Here is a 6,752-nt window from a genome sequence, read left to right on the forward strand (position 1 = left end):
TAATTCAGTTAAAGGGTAACCTTTAACTGTCTGTGCCTTTCGCGTGGTGTCAGGCCCGGGAACGCTGTTAGAGGGACGGCACTAACGTGACACGATGGGACATCGTTAGTGCCGCGAGACGCTCGGATCAAATTAATGTAAGAGGAGAGCGAGGGACAGCTCTGGTGGCTCTCACCCTGCTCGGATGGCTCGTGGCAGCGCCCGGGAGCCCGGGGCTCATCCTTGGACATTCCCTGCTCCCAGCTTCAGCCGGTGCTCCGGGCGTGGGACACTCCCGGGTGACAGAAGAGGGAAAAAAAACCTCACCGAGCACAGCTCCCACAGCCCTCAGTGACGGCTCCAGTGTCTCTGGCTGCGTCCCCTCACGTCAGCCAGCCTCAGCATCTCTGGCACTCTGTGCCCTCAGCAGCCCTTCCCACCGAAAACTTTGAGACATGGCGGCAAAACTTGGAGGAAATAATTAACAATTATTTCACAGGAGAAGGTTCCAGCTGGAGCAGTATCTGGTGGGGGAACATATATCTAACAAAGGCTTGTTATTTAAGCAATAACCCTTGAGAAATTGGTCGTTACCAGCATTAAACGACTCAGCCCATTGCCAAGGATGGTTAACGCTCTAATAAACTGGTCATTAACTGCAGTAACAATGAATTTCGAGGGGATTATTGCTATTATAAACCTTAATCAATGGTTTATAACAGCAATAATGTGGTCCTTTCTTTTAATGGTAAGTAGTGCGGCATGAGCAGCCTGCTTGGGAATATTTTCAGCGTGGCTGATAAGACAAACGTGGGCGTTACAGTCCTGAGCTCCAGACACTGCTGGGGAGGACACAGGGCCAGTGAGGCCTGCCCAGAGGGCTGGGGGTGGCTGTGGCTTGTGCCACGGGCACGTGCAGCAGTGGGTGCCCACGCTGCCCACCCCAAACACTCCCTGCCTGATTTAGGGGCACCCAGCCAGGGATTCACCACGGCTCCCATGGACAAGGACTCCCTTGCACACAGGGACCCTCGTGCCTTGAGGGATGAGATCCATCTCCAGCTCTGCACAAAGAACAACAAACCTCGTTGTGGGTCATAAATGACCTCATCCCCTGCAGCCCGAGCCCTGCACGGTCCTGCTGCATCCCCAGGGCTGGAAATGTCACGGGGGCCCCTTCCCGCTCCTCCCCAAGGATTATTTGGAGGCTCCCTCTGCCCCCTCCTGTCTGCCCTGGGACACGGGTGCGCTGCTCGCTGACGGCGTGGGGAGCTGGGGAGCAGGGGAGGCTCACACCCAGCCCGAGGTGGGCAAAGAACAGGTTCCTAATTAAAGGTTAACCAAGGATGAGGAAGAAGCCAGCGGTGCTGGCGAGGGGGCAGAGCCCCAGAGCTGATGGATTTTCTGGCGGAGGTTGAGGGGAAGGAGGAGCCCTTTGCTCCTGCTCTGGGGTGGGTCAGCGTGGGCACACAGGAGCAGGGGACACGGTGCTTTGGAACTCCCTCTGCAGAGGGGTGGGAATGAACCTCTGGCACGCTCCCATCTTGTTTCATGCCCTGTTATACCTCAAAAAGCAATATATGGCAATATAATAAGGTAAAAAACCTGATTCCAGGGCCTTCCAGAGGGTCTCGCTGAGCAGAACAGACCGAGGGTCAGTGAGCGCCCGGCCTGCGCTTCCTTCCCTGGGGAGGCTCCTGAGGAATCCCCCCTGGGCTGCAGCTCGGCTCCTCGCTCCCATCCGGGGAATTATCTCGGCTGCTGGGTGGAACCGTCAGGGCTCGGGCTCCAAAGCTCCGGCTCCAAAGCTGCAGCAGAGCCGGGAGCTCCCGGGGGAGAGCAGGGCCCTGCCCAGCAGCTCGGGCTGCAGAGCCCTGGCCAGCCAGCCAGTTATAATCACAGCCTGGCTTTAATGGAGATTTTCTCTCTTCTGTGCCCGTGGTTTTTACGGCTCTTCGGAGCTGGTTCTCAAGCCCTGCTCTTATCTCTGCGCTCCCTCAGCTAAGCTGGCTGTAGCTGCAGGAGCACGGCATCATCCTGCATTAACCAGGCACTCTGGGGGCTTTGCTTGGCTTTGGCCACTCTTCTGACATCCTTTCCAGCATGGTGCCACTCATCCCTCCTTTGCTTTGCTTGTCAGCGTCCCTCAGAGTGGAGGGGAGGTTTGTGACTCTTCTCTCTGCACTTTTTTTTTTTTTCAGAAGAAGTCTGCAATGGAATAAATTGGAAAGTTTACTTCATGTAGCATGGAAATAAAAAAGCTCATTCAGAAAGTTAATGATTTATTTTATAGTTTCATTATCAGGGTCACATTACTCAATAGCATTTCAAACATGTCATTTGTACAAACTATGGTAATTAAAATTTATAACGTACTTCATCAGCGGCATATGAATCTTTTAGCCAGCACTCTGCTGTCATATAAACAGTGTAATTTCAGCTGCAATTCACCCTTTATTGGCTCTCATTTGTGATTTAACAGCCATCAATGACTGTGCTATAAAGAATAAATTAACCATCCGTAAACCTTATGATGACAGGGACAGTCAAACAGCCTCAGACTGCTCCACCAGGCCCTGCTCGGCCAGCAGGGACCAGACCCAGAGGTGCTGCTGCCAAGGCACAACTGCTCCCGTCACCAGCAGGGCGCTCGGCACCACACACACGTCACCACCAGGTCCCCAAGTGCCCCCAAACGGAGGATTTTTGGCCACTGCCTGCAGGGCCCAGCCAGAGCCTCCCTTCCCTCCTGGAGGGAGGAGTTTCAGCCACCAACAGCTCTGAAATCCCTCCGTGTGCCCCTCGCCCACCAGAGATCTGTGCACAAGATCCCTTCGGCTGGGACCCTGCACCTTCCCTGGCCCAGCAGCAGCTCCCAGGGTCACCAGATCCTCGTCCAGCGCCTGGGGAGGTCGAGGAGGAGACCTCTGTCCCCACCTCTGTCACCCCTGTCCCATGGCCAGCCCAGCACAGGCGAGGGAGGGCAGGGGCCCGATGGCCAAACCCAACCCCGGCGCTTCCAGCCTGGGAAGCCGCAAGGATCCGAGAGCAGATTCCTCAATGGGGGCTCCTGGCAGCCAGCAATTATCCCACAGCTTATTTGTGCCCACGGTTGGCAGAGGGAGCAATAGGATTTAATGGGATCCCTCCCGTGCTCCGAGCTGACACTGTGCAAAGCTAATAAATGATATGGATTGGATTTGTTACTGAGACATCTCCAAGGAGCCTGGGTCATACAGGCCAATAAAATTGGCCTCATAAATTTACCCTGACACACAGGATTACTCCAGCATTGCTGAGGTCACCTTCTCACACTGATTTATTGCCAGCCCATGGGTTAATAATACTGTTTACGGGGTTGTTGTTTTCCCCTACACGTAGCAGATATTAATCAGCGCCTTCCTGCCTTTGCGGCGCTCCGGGGGCGGGCTGAGCACGGGCTGGGGAGGGCCTGCCTGATTTATTTCTGAGCCAGGACTTTTTGTGCTCAAAAAAAAAAAAAAATCCTCTGGAAGGCCTGTGCAGGAGGAGGGAAATTCTCCCCTGTGAGGGCAGCGAGGCCCTGGCTGCCCCCATCCATCTCCCTGGGAGCGTCCAAGGCCAGGCTGGATGGGGCTTGGAGCTGGTGGATGGTGTGAAACCTTTTCAGCTGGTGCTTAAAGCCCTGTGGGAGCAGCAGGAAGGTGGGGCAGGGCTGTGTCTGTCTGTCTGCCCCTCTGCCCCTGCTCGGGAGGTGTTTTTGGAAGCGCTCCTGGCTTCGGAAGCACCGTGTGTTTCCCATCCTGCAGCCAAGCCCAGCCTGGCTCCTGCTGCTCCCTGTTATTTCCATCCCGCCCTAATCGGAGGGGACAGGTGAGATGTGCTTCAAAACACTGTAATCATATTTTAAATGGAAATGAAATGTGTGAATTAAATGTAAATTACAGCAGAATGGAAGGACAATCACTATTAGTTAAGGTCTGACACCTATTTTTGCAGACCTTTCCTAAATGCCACAACTTGTTTCTCCTCACTTGTGACGAGGACTTGTAATTCCATGGCAGCTGCTCCTGCAGCCGGGCGGGCGCTGGGTGCCGAGGGGGGCCTGTGGGTTTTAAATAGCTCTGGACTGCTCGCTGGCTCTGGGAAATTACAAAGCAGCCCTGATATTTTTATTCTGGATCCATGAGAATAAACCTTGGTGTTTTCCCCCTGAAAAGGTGAGGCGGTAATACAAAGGGACGTTTTTATAGAGTCAATTTATTTAAGGGTTCCCCCATTTGCTTTTATATTGGAAAAATATGTGTCCTGCCAATGAGCTGAAATTTCTTCTTTATCTTTAATCCCTACCCCACCTCCTCCAGCCACCGGCTATTCCTGCAGCCTCCCAACAAATCTCACTGCGTTTTTCACACTGGAAGCATCCACAGGCCCTCCCAGTCCTGCACTGGTGTGACAAATGTGGCACCCGGCAGAGCCAGCCCCAAAACCTGCCCCGGCAGCCACAGCAGCCTCAAAGTCTGGGCAGGGACACCAGAAGTGACCTCGGATCAGCTGAGGGACAACCTCCCAGCCCAGGAGAAGTTCACTACAGCACTGAGACACCTCACCTGTGGTGACAAGAGTGAGATGTGGGAAAAGCAGCGCTGGGGGAAGCTGGAGCCATCTCCGGGAACCCGAGAGTTCCTCCCACGCCCCGTGTTCCGCTCATGTCCTGTGGAGACAAAACATTTGCTGTTCTCATTATCACTGGGAACTTTTCAGCTGGTAAAAAGGAGAATCCTTGTCCTGAGGAAGCCGAAAGCCAAAGGCTGATTTAGTCAATCATTAATACCTGGGGCTACTTGGCAAATTTTTTATTTCCAAAGTGCTGGCCAGTAAATAGTCCGGTGCAAACGGATAGTTCTGAGACCCGAACGCGTTGTCCTGCTGCTCTGATGTTCCAGGTTTCAGAGCAGAAGGATATTTGGGCTTAATTTCATGTGGTACTGCACTGGGGGAAATGCATCATCACATGTTGGGATAATCACAACATTTCACTCTGGCTTCAGCAGTTCTTACAGATATATTTCTATATATATAACATTGAAACAAAATGCTTTTTGAAATGGAAAAAAAACCCTATGCCATTTAATTCCTGAAAGGTCACACTCAAATGCTTTGGCCTTATCGAAATGATTTTCTCCTTTGATTTTTCTTTCCAAATGCAATTTCATCGAAATCAGTGCATTTCCTCAAATGTTTCACCTTTGGTGAAATGGCATCTCCTGACGGGGAAGTGTTTTGGGGAGAAATTTCTGACCAGCCCTGGCTGGGCACGACCCCCTGGCCACGGCTGGCCCAAGGAGCTCGCAGTGCCCTCCCAGCAGCTCCCAGCAGCCCGGCTCAGGGCTCAGCCCTGTGTTTGATCCATGGGTTGGTGTTTTCCCAGTCCCTGGCCGGGATGTGACGGAGGGGGAAATGTCTCTCATTCCTATCAGGTGATTCACTGCCCTGGCCCTGTGCTCAATCCTCCCTCCTCCCAAGCTCTCGGGGAGGATCCAGAGCCTTCCTTCCTATTTTTACAAAGCTTGCAGCATTGTCAGAAAGGAAAGGGTACCATCTGGTTAGCCCTTGTTTACTGCACACCCTGCCAGTTTGAGCTTATTAATCATATTTACCCAAGTATCTTAATTACTCCCTGTCTAGCGACTTGCCTTGCACTCAGCTGTTGACCCGCTCCCCTCCCCTCTCCCTCGCTCTTTTTTTTTTTTTTTTTTTTTTTTTTTTTTCCCTCTCCTTCTTTTTAATTCCTTTCCATCATTAATCACAGCAGCAGCGTGGGCAGAGGAATCCGTGGCTCGGTGGTGTTGCTCTCCCAGCCAGCGGGCTGGAGTTCACCAGCTCCTGCCAAACTCCGGGACGCGTCCATGGGGCCAGAGGAGGGCGAGGGGCAGGGGGGGCAGCACGGGGGTCACTCCTGCCCTCCCAGCGCTGGGAACTGTCCGGATTCCCCGCGGCTGGGGCTGCCCAGGGGCCGTGCTGGCTCTGGGGCTGCCCACGCCAGGGCTCTTTGTGCCGGGGCACGGCGGAGGGCAGGGCTCGCACGAGCAGACACCATTAAGGATGGTAATTTGTTGATCCAGGCTCTCCCGGCGCTCCGGTGCGAGAGTGGCACCGTTTTCTTTACGACCTCATAAAGTCACAGCCGAGAGGCCGATTTGGAAAACAAACTGCCTCAGGTTGACAGATAATTAGATACAGGGGACATATTATGCGCCTTTGCATATAAATGCGCTCGGCAGCGCGTTGGTTCATCAGAAGTTGAGGCTCCGGGAGGCGCAGGTACCCGGCTCTCCAGGATGGATGTGCTGCTGCAGCCGCCAGCCACGGCTCCATTTTATGGCCCTTTCATCTCCTGTTCTGTGTGCTCTGAGCACGCTGCAGGGCTGCCGTGGCTCGCTTTGGTTTGGTTTGGTTCAGTTTGGCGATTTTTTACCCCAGCAGCCTCCCGAGCTTCCTCCTCACACGAGGCCAGGCTTGTGTTCTGCAGCTGGGGCTGCTGCTCCTGCGCTGCCGTGGGAGGAGCGGCTGAGCGGGGATTCATTACTATTATTACTATTTTTGTGTTCCTATATCACGTCCAAGGCTCGCTCCTCCCGAGCGCGAGCCCGCTGAGAGCAGCGGAGCAATTCTGCGCTGCCACGGGCCCGGTATTTATACGGCAATTCCGCCTCCCGCGCTCCCGGCCCCCAAACCACGAGGTTCCAGATATTAAAACAAAACAAAACAGTTGGGTTTCTTTTTATGCACTT

Source organism: Vidua chalybeata, chromosome 28 (genome assembly GCF_026979565.1).
Source record: "Vidua chalybeata isolate OUT-0048 chromosome 28, bVidCha1 merged haplotype, whole genome shotgun sequence".
NCBI lineage: Eukaryota > Metazoa > Chordata > Aves > Passeriformes > Viduidae > Vidua > Vidua chalybeata.